The following is a 15976-nucleotide window of genomic DNA, read 5'->3' as shown; positions in this document are numbered from 1 at the left end:
GATGAAGAAACACTACTCTGGGAGTGTAAAAGAAGACATATACCATAGGAATGGAGTTGGTATGTTTAATGGTGTGGAGGTATGGAGTCGACAACACGAGACATAAGCGGGAACACAAGATGTATCAATACTCATTCTCTTATGAAACGCACCTGGCGTATCATAAGGGCCTTTAAATTTTACTCTTTTTTACCTGGTCTTGAGTGAAATGTCTTTAATCTTTCCTATCAGCCTCTTGTGGCTTACTCTCCGACCCCGAATGGGTATAAGTTTTCTGAGGGCAGACGGGTCACTATATTTCCTTTGACTACATATTCTAGAAGGGCAAGAGGAAACTCCCTAGAGCCTAACTTTCTCAAGAAACATCATAAAAATGGCTGATAAATACAACAACCCCGAGTACGGGTACTCCTTAAACTGAGCAAGGGTGCTAAGAATCTCCCGATCAGCTAGAAGCATAAATACATTTTCTGATGAAAGATTAAAACTATAATTGCCATTTGGATCGCCAACCTTCGAAAGGAGACGGCGCAATGAGAAGAAGAAGGTGAAAGAAAAATGGATACATGGATTGTTAGAAGCATGTACGAATTAGGAAAAATTCACAACACCATGAAAGAAATAAAGAACCTAAATAATTGGAATAAGTGAAATGAGATGATCAGGGTTTGATGAAGTAACTATAGACGATAACATTTTGTACTATTCAGGAAAAGACAGTTTAAAACTTAAAAATGGTGTAGTAATAATTGTAACGAAGAAAACAGATGAAGCTGTAAAAAACGTCGTTCTATTCTCAGACATTGTACTACTGTTACAAATACAAACAAAAACAAGAAATGTGAATATATTACAAGCATATGCACCCACCCAAGACTGAAAAAAAAGGTATTAAAAAATTCTATCATGATTTGAAAAAAATATTATTATCTACACGAGCTCAATAATTGACATGGGAGATTTTAATGCAAATAGTGGCGAAGGAGAATAGAAAAAGATCATAGGAAAATATGGTCTTGGAATACGAAATGAAAGAGGAGATATGTTGTCATCTTTTTAATATAGAAAAGCAACTACACTCGAGTGAAAAATAATCGACTCAAAATTATTTTGCGAAAGTACGTTTTCTATTTTAATCTAAAAAGTATAAATTTAAAAATATTTAGTGTACAATCATTCACTCATCATAAAGTTTTAGAAAAGTTTTGTTTTTTGGTGAATCGGATGACGTATTAGAAATACGTAATGCAACGTGTAGAGAGGAAGTCATAATTTGACTCATTCAAATTGTTGAGAGAAGGCCTGAGCCAAAGGGCCGTGGCCAATCGATTAAATTTAAACCAATTTACTGTGTTCTGAGTTTATCCTCGGTACCAAGATAAGGAGGAGGCCGTAAACGAATAACAATGGAGAGAGATGATCTATTTCTTGTACCGAAACCACTGAGAAATAGACATTTGACTGGTGATAATTTCAAAAAAGAGCTTAGAGAGATCCGAGGTGTGATAACCACCATTTGGACAGTCAGAAGGAGACTGAAGGCAGCCAAGCTGATACCAAAAAGGACAGCTACGTGTCCCAAACTAACTGCAGCCCAGTAGAAAAGGCGATTAGAATTTACACGCGAACATCTGGATTGTATGACTATCAATGAAGACAGGTATTATTCTCCGGCGAAAGTAGGATCTGCCTACATGACAACGACAAGAGGCGTCAAGTCTATAAAAGGCTAGGAGAGCGATTTGCTGAATGTTGTATACGAGAAATTGTCATATGGAGGCGGTTCTTGTATGTTTTGGGCAGGCATTGCCATGGATGAGATAACCGAGTCTGTTTTTGTGCCTTATAGAGGACGTAGAGGAGGTTTAACGGCGAATCGTTACATCAAAAACATTTTGGAGGAACATGCGGTTCCATATGAGAAATTTAGTGGTGATGCCTTTATTTTAATGCACGATGCCATTTCTAGTCACCACCACCCATCTGACTGAGATCGGTATACCTACAATAAATTGGTCTGCGTTGAGCCCGGACAGAAATCCAATAGAGCCTATTTGGGATGAGCTTAAACGAAGGATCCGGGACAGAAATCATGCACCATGGAGCATAGTGGATTTAAGAGCTGCGCTTAATGATAAACTGAAAGCAACGCCTTAAGAATTTATTAGAAAAGTCATCCGATCCTTGCGAAATTGTTTGGAAAGTGTAATTAGAAGTAGGGGTGGTTATATCAAATACTAAAAAATATTGAAATTATTTTTGTTATTGATGATTTCTCTGTGTATAATGCTTTTCTTGCGTTAGTTCCCATGATAATTATTTGGAGTTCCTATTATGTATAGTTTTAATAATGTGTCTTCCAAATAATGCAATAGCAGTTTTTGTAAATTCAAGTTATTTGTTTGCACATTACAAATTTTCATTTGTCATACTTCTTATATTGTAACAGAAGGTATAATCTCAAATATCACTTTTGAGTCGAGTGTTTTGCTCTCAAGGGTAGTAATAACAAACACCATTTTTTGAAAACTTTATATCTGGATATTACCAGCAGATACACCTACACGTGTGGTTCGTAACCAAATAGACTTCATATGTATAAATAAATGATATAAAAATTCAGTATTGGCAGTGAAAACATACCCAAGTGCAGATGTACCAACAGATCACAAGATTCGGGTAGGAAAAATATGACTGTGAGTAAAAAGAGTTTCAAGTACTGATAAGCAAACAGTTACTATTGATATAGAAAAAAAATCAAATGATACCGTAAAACAAGAAATAGCTAGTGTATTAGAACAAAAAGTAAAGAAGATTAAGCAAAGACGAAAGTACTGAGGAAAACTGGACGAAAATTAAACATTTAATAAAGACCATTCAAGAAAGAAAATTAAGTGTAGTAAAAACAAGAAGAACACAAGAGTAGATAATAGAAGAAATACTAAGACTCATAGATCAAATGAGAGAAATCAGAAATGAAGACAAACACGAATATGCAAAACCTCCGTATTATCAAAAGTTTGTACTAACATCAGTTTATAAACATACAAATTGGTCAGAATTTCAGAACAAAAACAGGGGAAATACGACGTGAAGTAAAGCAAAGATATATTTCATCGCCTCTACTATTTATTTATCGTATGGCATACAATAAGAACATATAATTAAAAATCAATATAAAACGTTACATGAAGTATTACAAACGAACATCTAATGTATTATTAATATAATTTAAAATATTTTCGGTCGCATTCAGGAACTCATCGAAAACTCTATTGAATGGCCTTCGGGGGCATTCAATGTGTCGGACGGTCTGTCGTTGCGCACAACAATCACACTCAGGTGTAAGGGCTTTTCCCCATGTATATAAGCGGTCAGCACATCTACCGGCTACCGCTGCTTGTTCTTATTCTATTTAGCGTTGTCCATATATTGCGGGTCAGTTCAAAGTCTGGCGGTTTCTGATCGCTACAGGCTATTTGGTGTGTTTGCTCTTGCTGTGGTGAGTCGCTCTCCCATTGTCTTCGCCAAGCGTTGGTGAGGTTAAAATGTATCGCCTCTACTTTTTAATTTGTACTACGAATTTATTTTTAAAAAAGCCTTAGATGCAGATGCAGGCATTAAAAGCAACAGGACCAATGTCGATAATCTTAGATATGCAGATGATACGCTACTAATTAACCTGATTGCTTCTAACTAAAAAAAATTGCAACGACTTATAAACATAGTGACCGAAACCTGTGTTAAATATGGGCTTAAACTTATTACTTTTAGAACAAAACCAATGGTTGTTAACAAAACATATTACAACCTCTGAACCTCAGACAGCATGGAATAACCCTTTTGGGTGTGACGGGACTTATGCATCTTAGTCATAAAATCATCAAGTCTGTTGGACTAAATCTGAACCGTTTTACATGAATTTTTATCGTAACCGACTTTTTAAGATCTTAGTAACAATTTTAAAGAATAGTTTGTGTAAGCGGCAACATTGCGAACTGTTTTCGCGCTGTATTTTCATGTGATGTTCATCTGTGGAATATTTTATGTAGTTTTGTTGATGATTACCACAGGATCAGTTGTGCGCTGTTACTTTTAATGCCAATTTGTTTTTGTGAGTGGAGGTACCTACAAAAAAAGATAAATATATTCAACAAAAATTAGTATTTTATTTAATGGTTAAAATATGTCCCAACAGACATTTATGGTAGGTTATATGTATCATAACAGTCTTGTTTTGTTCGAATCGAAGAATCGAATTGTATCTTTGATGTTGCATCAAATCCACGTCTCCCTACTCCACAGTGGCCCACAAGTGTGTCTGTCTTATTTCAGAATGAAATTTTGGCCTTTGTTGGGTTTAACTAAAATAAAAAAGTAATTCACAACTGTAATAGATTTAAAGCAAAACAGTTACCCAGTTTATGTCTGATCTTCACGATAACCGTGTTTCAGGCACAAGACCCTTTCAATTTGTCTCAGTGGACTATCCTGGACATTTTACGTTGAAATCATCTCACCTCCGTAGATCTCCTTCCTATAAAGCGTATGTAGCATTTTTCATTTGCACCACCACTAAGTGTTGCCATCTTGAGCTAGTAACCGGCCTCACAAGTCAGGCCTATATTTTGGCACTAAAAAGATTTATAGCACAAAGGTCAGTTCCATCATCTATCTGGTCTGACAATGCGACTAATTTTTATGGGGCAAAAAACGAGCTCCATGAACTCTATAAATTTTTTATGAATGAAGACCACACAACATCCATTAAAGGCAGTGCTCACTTACGAATCCTTCAATACAATACTCTGCCATATTAAGGCAATTCTTAACTCTAGACCACTATTTAAGATCTCAGAATGCCCAGAAGATCTTTCCTTTCTTTGCCCTGCCCATTTTTTGGTGGGCCAATCTCTATTAGCCCCACCGGAGCCTAGTAATATTTTAAAAATCCCAGAAAACAGACTGCCCCTTTACCAGAAATTGTCTCAAATGCAATTATTGTTTTGGAAGAAATGGAGTGTCTCATACCTCCAAACCATAAAATCTCGATCCAAGTGGTGTACTGTTACTTAAAGTCTGGTACAAGTATATGATATAATACTCATAATAGATGTTCACCTATCCCGCTAAAGTGGGAGCTGGCAAGAGTCTTAGAGCTAATAACAAGCAAGGATGGCCTGATTCGGACTCTACGACTTCGGACAAAAAACACAACTTGTCTTAGATCCATCAGGCAAGTAAGTAAACTTTCTAGCCCCACCTAATATAATTGGTTTTCTTCTCTTTTCTAGTTTCATATGTTTAGCCTTTGTTCCCCTGGCGGGGAGTATGTTCGAATAATTCCATTTAACTTCACTTTTGACAAAAATGCACCCACTCTATAAATGTCATAAATATTAAACCATTGTAAAACAATTTGTCAACAGTTTTTTAGTATTATAGTTTTTTGTGCGCTTAAAACTCTTTCAAAAAAGACTTCCCGAAAAATCAGGCACCCCGCTTACCCTCAGAGCGAATTTAGACGTGGATGAACCAACATCTCTGTTTGGGAGAAATCCCTAAAAATCCGTCAAGGATTTAATCCTCAAAAAAGGTATACAGTGCTCTCCAAATCGGTCAACGATTTGTCCCGCTCTTGGTATAACAGCAATCAATTATAATTACAGATATATTATACATATTGATTATAATATACAGTAGTGCCCGTTTTTGTATACACTAGAAGTGTTAGAAGTTTTTTTCGCATTGTTCTCTGGGTGGCCTTTGATACATGGTTACCACATCTCCGCAGCTCTTGATCCAGGATCTTCATGATAACGACTTGGATAGACAATAGTGCACATACACTTTCGAAAGACTTACTAACTAGTAAGTAGTATTAAGTAGTAGGAATTTTGTTTAGTTCTTTATGTATTTGTACTGATTTTATTTATGCTATTTATTTTTCTTTCTTTTTCTCTTTAATAAATCCTTTTGTACCCTTGGATAGCTTTTTGAACCATTAGTGTTTAAGACATTCTTATATTACAGGTAAGAGCTCTCATATTTTGTAACCAGCAATCTATGTTATACTCTCTATCTCATTTTGGGACATTCTTCATGTTTGTCCTATTGTCTAGATACTAATTTTATCTACAATGCTTATGTCGTGCTAACAAACTTTGAACTGTGAGCTTACAATACAATTCAATCTAGACCGTTATTAGATCTTAGGAAGTTCAATTACAAAATATATGTATTATTTGGCAATTTATTAAGTGCAGATTTTGCATGTTGAATGGACTCTAATTGTTAAAATATTACTCGATATGTTTTACAACGTTTTAATTATACACAGTGAAACTATAAAAGGTTAAGAAGTTAAGAATAATGTCTTCTTCTTCTTCTTCTTCGCGCGACTAGGATTACTCCTGTTTGTCTGCCTCTTATTCTGTTTCAGTCGTTGTTGACTGTACAATATCTTTCCACCTTTTTGGCGGCCTTCCAACGGGTCTTCTGCTATACGGCTTGTTGTTTTTACAGATGTTCGCTAATCTATCTGGTCCCATTCGGTTTGCATGTTCGTTCCAGTTTTTTTTTTGTTTTTATCCACCTGTTAATATTTTGAATTTTGCATTGTTCGCGTATACTTCTGTTGGTTTGTCTGTCTCTTAATGTTGATTTGTTGTTTCGTCTTTCTTGTATCGGTCCTTGTCTCCGCTGCATATGTTAGGATTGGTCTTACTGTTGTCTTGTTTACTTTCATTTTGCTTTCCATGGTCAGATATTTGTTTCTCCATATGGTTTCTCGAAGGCAACCACTTACTCTTGCCGCTTTTGATACTTTCCTTGTCTCTGTTCTTATATCCCTGTCACTAGTGATCTCTACTCATAGGTAATTGAATTTCATTACTTGTTCTACAACTTTGCCGTCTACTTCTAGTTTGCATCTACGCGGCTCTTTACTGATCACTATACATTTAGTTTTTTCTACTGATATTCTCTACGATAAAGTTTGTTTGCTGTGATATTGAAGGTATGGAGCTGCCTTTGTAGGTTATTTTCGTTATCAGCAATTAGTACTGCATCATCGGCATAGCATAGTATCGTGATTTTATTGTGCTGCGGTTCTTCCGAAAGCCTTGTTGTTCATCTGCCATGTTCGCTTCTTCCTCGATTTTATCTTTTATGACTGCCGTTAACAATTTTAATATACTATTCATCAGACTAATGCCTCTACAATTTTCAGGATTTCTCGAGTCTCCCTTTTTAAGTATCGGTAGCAGGAGACTTTCCTTCCATTCCGCTGGTACTACTCCGGTATGTATTATATCGACGAATAATTTTAGGAGCCATATGCGTAGTGTTGTTCCACCATATTTTAACAGTTCATTGTTTATCTTATCAGGACCAGTCATTTTCTGTTTTCTAATTTTTTTATTCGTTCTTGTAGCTCTTCTTCTGATATTAATACTCTATCGTGAGTTTCGTTAATGATTATTTCTCTGTTCTCTTCTTCTCCTTCTCCATATAATTTCGTGAAATGCTCATGCGTACAAATTCATTCATTTCTCTTTTTTGTCTCCTTATCATCTTCCACACCTTTTTCTGGGATCCATAGAGGTCGTATTCCATATCTTTGGTAAATTTCTCCCAGTGTTCTTTTTTGATGTTATCTATTTCTTGGTCTACTCTATTCCTGATTCTCACGTAGTCTTCTCGTGCCTCCGGTGTCTTCACTCCTTTGTATGTTAGGAAAGCTTGTTTCTTTTCATTTGCTAGTGCTTTTACCCTTTCGTCGTACCATGGTGTTTTGTATTTCCGTTTATTTCTGTTAACTTTTCTTTTACCTAAGAATAATGTGAGATTACAAATTAAGGAATTATTTTGTGATTGAACAGAAAAGAAATAAGAATACGCATTGAAAAGGTCGGAGCCATCTTCTATAAACTAAAGAAAATTCTCATTAATAGAGAGAATAACATTGAACCTAATATCAGCTTAATTTGCTACTACATCTTCTCCACACCGCTGTATGGCATAGAGAGCTGGACTCTTAGAAAGAAACACTAATGAAAATATTGAAGGCCTTTAAAATGCGGATTTGCCAACATATATTGCGAATAAGTTGATTTGATCGAATAAGAACTGAAAGAGTTTTACACCGAATAAAAAAGAACACAGAAATATCTTCTTTCTCAACCATTTTCCCATCCACTCCTGAATGTAGGTCTCTGCCAATTGCTTCCATCTTTCTCTATCTTGAGCCAATCTAATCCACTGTTTGCCTGCCACTGTTCTTATGTCACCTACCCATCTTTTTTGATCTCTAATCTTCGTTCTACGTCTTATCTCGGTGTTTCTAATCTTGTCTCTTAGTGATATTCCAAGCATGATTCGTTCCATTGCTCTTTGCGTTGTTTCTAATTTTTTAGCAGATTTTTTGGTAAGGGCTACTGTCTCCAAGCCGTAAGTACAAACTGGTAGTATGCATGTGTTATACACCTTTTTCTTTACAGGAATGGAGGTGTTTTTCAAGATATATGCTAATTTGCCGGAAGCGCCCCATGCCAGTTGTGTTCTTCTTTTAATTTCAGCATCTTGATTTGGTTTTCCTAGTTTGATAACATGACCTAGATATACATAATGTTCAACATTTTCTATGGTATGATTTTGTATTGTTATATTTGTCTGGTCTCGGCTCAGTATTTTTGTTTTGCTGTAGTTCATTTTTAAGTCTATCGCTCCTGAAACTGCATTTAATTGTTGTTACATATCATTTAGTTCTTGGATATTATCGGCTATTAAAACTATGTCATCTGCGAATCGCAAGTGGTTTAAGTATGATCCGTCGACGTTGATACCCTTATTGTTCCATTCTAGTTTCTTAAAAATGTCTTCTAGAGCAAGGGTATTTAGTTTTGGAGAGATGGTGTCTCCTTGTCTTACTCCCCGTTGTAGTCTTATGGGATTAGTTTTTGTGCTTTTGTCCAGCTTTATCTGCATGGTGAAACAGAAATATCAAAAACAATAAAAATTCGAAAGTTACAATATTTTGGTCATGTCATGAGACATCCAGAGAGGTGCTACACCTCATATTCCAGGGCAAGATAGCCGGAAGAAGCACGACATGTCGAAGAAGTACATCCTGATTCCGAAATCTTCGAGAGTGGTATCAAGAGACATTTGCTAATCTGTTTCGAAATGCCGCAAATAAAGTTATTGATGTCAATATGATCGCCAACGTTAGATAATCGGATAGGGTACTGAAAAAAGGATAACTGCTCGATAAAATGCTCGTTACTATTTTTGTGTTTATTTTTATTAGCAAAAATATGTAAAATAAAAAGATATAAGAGATAATTGAAACGTCTATTCAAATTTATTTTTATTTTATGATATAAATATATACTTGCCACTGTTTGTTTCATACTACGCTTATGTATTTCTACCTTGTAGATCAAGCTGTTTTGTTTCATCTGCATAATTATCTCAAAAACTACATTAGTATACAAAAATTGGCTAATGTTTTAATTTAAAAAATCTCATTAATTACAAAGTTTAATAAATAATCACTCTAAACACCGTACCGTCACTCTAGACGAAAATAAATTTCTTAATTTGTAGGAAACCATTCCAATCCCAGATATCTTACTTGATTGGTGTTGTTTTTAATTATTTTCTTAATTGCGTTAATAAATTCTCTGCTTTCAAGCATTACCAGTATTCTGGTGAGATTATATTTAAACGTCTAATTGTATGGTAGCTAGTTAGTGTTGTCTATAAATTTATTAAGAAAGTACGTTTTTAATTAATTGTTGTCTAAAAGAAAATTAATAGCTTCAGCTTATTGAGGCACAGAGTTTGAGTTATTGCATACTAAGAGTTGTTAATCCTAAACGCAGGGAAATTGTGACTTATGGACTATGGAATTATTCTATGTAATATTTATTTAAATTTTAAATTGTTACGTTATGAATGTCCTACGGTTAATTTTCGCAAGAGACTCCTGGTTCGAAAAAGTACAAAATTAAATTTCTATTAAAAAAAATTACTTTTGTATTAAAATACACAAATGTGACTTTAAAGTTTTATTTAATTCAGTTTGCTTTGGTAGTACAATTCGACTGACTAACCCTAATTATATCTACGCAATTGTATATATTCTTATAATATGATATTCGATACTCCCTACATTCTCAGATGAAGAAGTCGTAAATTTAATTGGCTAACACCAGCCCTCAGCCGGAGAGACGATACACTGATTGGGAAATTTTTTAAATAAACATTTAAAGTAACACAAACAAGTATTTACTCGACAAAACTATTTGGTTCTTTGAAGTTATACTTCTATATGCGCGGTCGACGTTGGAAATTTGCACGGGAGTGAATCGGTGAAATCATTACATATGTAAGATATGAGTAAAAGAGAGACAGAAGATATATTTTCTCTCTCTTTCTCTATCGGGAATAAAAATGTTCCTTTTGTATATAACAATAAAACACTGAAAACTTTGTTTTCAAAACTTCCACAAACACTGAAAACTTTGTTTTCAAAACTTTCACAAATTTTTATTTTAACTTCTTATCACTACAGCTGTTTCGGCTGATTGCCTTTCTCAAGTGAGAAAGGCAATCAGCATTAAGCAGACAACTAATTTTAGTAGCAATTCACAGCTAATGGTATATGTTCGCTACAAAAGTGCATATAATTTTAAAGAAAAATTGCTGTTTTGTTCTTCTCTCGAGTTCAGATCTCGTGGAATTGATGTCTACAATAAAGTAAATGAATACTTTATTGCGCAAAGTTTAAAATGGGAAAACTGTATTTCTGTATCTTTGGATGAAGCTGCAGCTATCCTGGGTCATATTAATCGTTTGTTGGCTTTTGTAAAAGATAACCCAAATATTGAAGTTACTTATTGTATGATCCATCGCCAGGTCCTTATGGTCAAATATTCAGAACCTACACTGGAAGCCGTTATGCAGATGTCATCAAGATTGTAAATTTTATCAAGGGACATGCATTAAACACGCAGCTATTTCGTGAATTATGTCAGGGCGGTGAAGCTGAATATATGGACCTACTTTATTATACAGAAGTAAGGTGGCTCTCTCACGGAAAGGTACTAAATCGAGTATGGACTCTTAAATCTGAAATCGAAATTTTTATGGTTGATCAAAACAAAATTCTCGCAGATAAGTTTAAAAACTCTTCCTGGGGTGCATATCTCACATATTTAGCGAACATTTTTGAGAGTATGAATATAATAAACAAAAAATTGTAAGAAAATATTATTAATATCATTTCAGCTAGGGATATAGTGTCAGCGTTTGGATTAAAGCTGCAATATCGGAGACAGAAAGTAGAACATAACAAGGTAGCTTCTTTTTTTAAGGTTAGCTGTGTTTTTAGAAGATTGCGAAAATATTACTGTTGATACAATCAAGGATATAATTGTAAGACATCTTATCATACTCAGAAAGCGGTTTTCAGATTACTTTCTAGATCTTGATACACGTACTGTCAGTTGGATTGCAGATAATTTTAAATGTGAAATTGCTATGATACCAGAAGAACATTCAGGTTTAGCTGAAGCAATTCTTGAACTTCGATCTAATACTGAAGCACGTATTCGATTTAAGATTAAACCAAATCTGTCGTCTTTTTGGATACAACAAGCTGCTAAGGTTTTCAAAATTTCACATGAAGAGGCGGTTAAAAAATTATTGCCATTTGGAACAACATATCAATATTCAAGAAAGGAGATACAACATCAGCTCAATATTCAAGAAAGGGGATAAACGTAAATGCTCTAATGATAGAGGAATAACAGTTATCAGCTCCGTAGGAAGATTGTACAGTCGAATAATAAAAAAAGAATAGAATCAGAATACGAAGACATAGAAGAACAAAATGGATTTCGTGCAGGAAGATCATGCGTTGATGGTATATTCGTTCTGCAGCAGGTAATCGAAAAACGGAAGGCAAGGAATCTATGTACCCACCTATTGTTTGTAGATTTAGAGAAGGCATACGATACGGTACCTTTGAAAACACTGTTTCAAACATTGACGAAAGTAGGTCTCAGTAAAGAGTATGTGGATGGTATCGCAAATATATACAAAAATGCAGGAAGTGTCGTTAAAGAAGGAAACTTTATATCTGAATCATTTACAATAACAAATGGGCTTAAACAAGGAGGTTGTCTATCTCCGACCTAATTTAAAATATATGTATATTCAATCATCGCTAGAGCAGTAAAGGAAACAAGTATCCGGAATGGGAATAAACATAGGCGGTGGTAAATGTCTAACAACTTTATTTTTCGCAGATAATCAGAAGACATGGACTACATGTTTAGAAAACTAAAGAAAGAATATGAAAAATGGGGCCTCAATATGAATATGTCAAAGACAGAGTTTCTTAAAATCCTAGAAGATACAGAGTTAGAAATTAGAAACCCAAAAACATGTAATGAATATAAATATCTTGGATCTATAATATCTAAAGAAAGCACTACCAAAAGAGACATCCAAAACAGAACGCAGCAGGAAAAAAAGCGGTAAACATTCTAAACTCTATAATATGGTCTAAAGATATTAGACAAGAAACGAAATTGACAATCTATCAAAACATGTGTCTATAGTACATAATGGGAAACAACCGGTCTCAGAGACCCGACGTAAAAATATCTACATTGAAACATTTAATTAAATTTTGAATAAATAATTTTATATTTTTATTTATAAAAGAAATTACTGATGTTACTATTTTGAAAATTTGTTTTTTAACACAGGGATACTTACAAAATATGTATTAAAAAAACTTAGAACTTAAACAGTAAACACACCGATTTTCAATAATTACTGTGTGTTTACTGTGTGTGTTTCTTCGTAATAAATCTTTACTACTTTCCTAAAAATGATAATATTCAATTTTTGTTTATTTATTCTTCAGAACAAAATAATAAATAGATGGATAAAATAAGGATTTGACGTAATACAAAAACCGATTCCGACAGGAATAATAATGTGATTTTATTCTAAAAATGGTTATATTACATCTTTTTACCAAATATATACGAGCAGTTTAACAATAATGTGTTTATATAATATATTTTTATAAACCTCGTTATGATCAAAAATAAGTATTATGCATAATAAAAATTTTCCTTAGGCAAAATCTTCTTTGCTCGAAATCCTTTTCTCTGATTGAAATTTTGTGATAACGATATAATAACAATATGACATAAAAATACGAAGCTTATATTAAGGTTTACATATATAAAATCCAAAACGAGGAATAGAATTCAATATCAAGCGATAAAATAAAATTCCATAGTAAATTATGAAACGAGAAAACGAACGCAAAAAATCCACAATTTTCAGTAAGACACTTATATAGCCTTGTTCAAACTCTTATATTGTTCCAGAAAACCTGTTTCTGTATAAAATAGCCCGGTGAATTTGTAACACCGTTCTTCTTTTTTCGATTTATGTTTTAAGATATATTATAAGCTGATAGATGTGTCTTTCACAGAATATTTTAATGAGACATATGGCTCAGTAATGATATTAACTGGAAAAAGTTAAATTTCTAAATTTTTTGCCATATTTTAATAGAATAAATACTTCTATATTTCAATATAAAAGATTAGTAAACTAAAGATTAATCGATATTAATTAATTTTTTTATTGGGATAAAGGAACGCTTGGCAACAGTGCGTCTATCCTACTCTGTTGTATCTTTTAACGTTAGTGGTCAAGGTCAATGGAAACGATTTGGAAATCGAAACGCCAAAATAAACTGATTTTAAAGTAAAATTATGGCTTATTCCCAATAAAAATGGTAAATTACCAATATTTATATCGATTAATAGCTGAGAGTTCAGCAATATTCTAGAGATCAAGACTGTAAAAATATTCTGGAGCTATCTAGTCCACACTTTTTGGCATTAAAAAAAATAAAGGTTTCCCAAATACTTTTAGAAAAATAGACAGTAATGTTACTTTTAACATAACATGAATACAACGAAATGGAACCTGACACTAAAAAGCCTCAAATTGTAGTGCTGTACAATGAAACCAAAGGAGGAGGATCTAGGCGGTTGTGGTAACCTTCAAAATTAATTAGTTTTTTTTTGGTGGGGCGCTAAAGAGCTGGGGTTCAGGAACGCCCTAGAGGATTTTTTGGTCAGACAAGCCAAGGAAAGGTACTTGAAGTGTTAGCAGCCATACTAGGAACGGCGCTTGATCAGCGTTTTTGGCATGCATTTGTTATGTGTGTAGAAGTTTTGCTGGAAGGAATGAAACTTTTTTTTGGGGAGTTCTCGTTAATGGCAAGGAGTTTTGAGTGTTTGCTTTACTCGATTGTTAGAGCCAGCTATAGTGTACAGTACATATCTCTTACTGGGAGTTTGGATTCTATCCTTATTCGATGTTGAGTTTGCTATTTAGTGGATTAGTGCTGACGGATAGTCTCTGCGTTTCCTAATGCAGAATCTGATGATTTTCCTCTCAGTGGCCATACCGGTGTTAATATGGCGAGTATTCAGTGACACATAGACGCACGCCTTCTTCTTCTTCTTAGAGTGCCGTCTCCCTACGGAGGTTGGCAATCATAATGGCTATTTTTATTTTGGAACTTGCTGCTCTAAACAAATCAATCGATCTGCATTGATACCAATCACGTAGATTCTTCAACCATGAGTTCTGCCTTACTTCAATAGATCTACTTCCTTGAATCTTTCCCTGTATTCTGAGTCTCAAAATTTTATATTTTGGTCCCCTTATCACGTAGCTTAGGTATTCCAGTTTTCTGGTTTGTATAGTGGTGATTAGGCACGCCTTGTATTCGAATATTGGTGTTATGTAGGTCTTGTAGGTGTGCATTAGTGTTTTAGTTGACGTGTTGCCGAGTTTACCAGACAACGCTCACAGAAGTTTTGACATTTTTCTTACCCTATCTAGGGAGTTTTAGTATGTCGGTCTTTCAGTTGAGAGTTCTACTAAAAAGAAGTCCCAAATAGGACACCGAATTTCTAAAATTAAGGTTTCTTCCTATGACGATTATCTGGCTCTAACCATTATGACTGTGGGAAGATTTCAATAAGATAAGTTGAGTTTTGAAGGTGTTAGTTGTAACCCTTTATTTATTGCACCACCCAACAATTCTGTTAAGATGTTTTTGAGCTCTTTCGAATACAGGCGGTTGTCCCTGAGTCCTTTTATATGAGCCTGCATTGAGGAGCGCAGTATCGTCAGCAAATAGCAATAAAGACTCCGATCTAGTTTGAGAATAGAGAATCTCACTGTGGTAGACTATTCACAACACAATATTAAAGCTAGAATTAAGCCCTGAGGGACTCCAGCTTGTGGAGTAAATGGTATGGATACGTGTTGGCAACTCCATACAAGATAAAACAAATTTTAAACAAATTGGCCTGTCGAAGTGTGGCAAAGGCTCTTAAATATCGAAAATAAAAAAAATCTAATCTTTAGAATAATCCTCAGACTTTTACCTCAAGTGCTTTCCTTGTTGCAGGAGGTTGATCCTACTGAAAAAGAATAAAGTAGAAACTGTAGATGTCCCTTGTCGGTAAATCTACCAATATCTCGCTTTATAATTGTAAAAAGAGTTGTAGACAAATATTTTAATTTTAATTTCGCCAACTAAGAAATCTTCGGATTTCTACTAATTTTGTTATTAGATGGCGTCTACTAATTCTACTAATTTGTAATTATATTTTTATCCAGAAGAAAAATGAAATTCTTAAAATAAAAATTTTTCATTTAAAAATCCTTTATAAAAGGTATATAAATATTCTAAAAACACCCTTTTGGGTTACAATACAGAACGTTTTCGGAATAATACATCCATCATCAGTGCAGGTACTAGGTATTTATAAGTCAAGCCACTAAATATGTGGGAAAAACTCTTTAAATGATGTAAACTATAGTAATTATTTACATGTACTACTACTACTACTAC

Source organism: Diabrotica undecimpunctata, chromosome 6 (genome assembly GCF_040954645.1).
Source record: "Diabrotica undecimpunctata isolate CICGRU chromosome 6, icDiaUnde3, whole genome shotgun sequence".
In the NCBI taxonomy this organism is placed as follows: Eukaryota; Metazoa; Arthropoda; class Insecta; order Coleoptera; family Chrysomelidae; genus Diabrotica; species Diabrotica undecimpunctata.
This window is presented reverse-complemented; position numbering follows the sequence as displayed.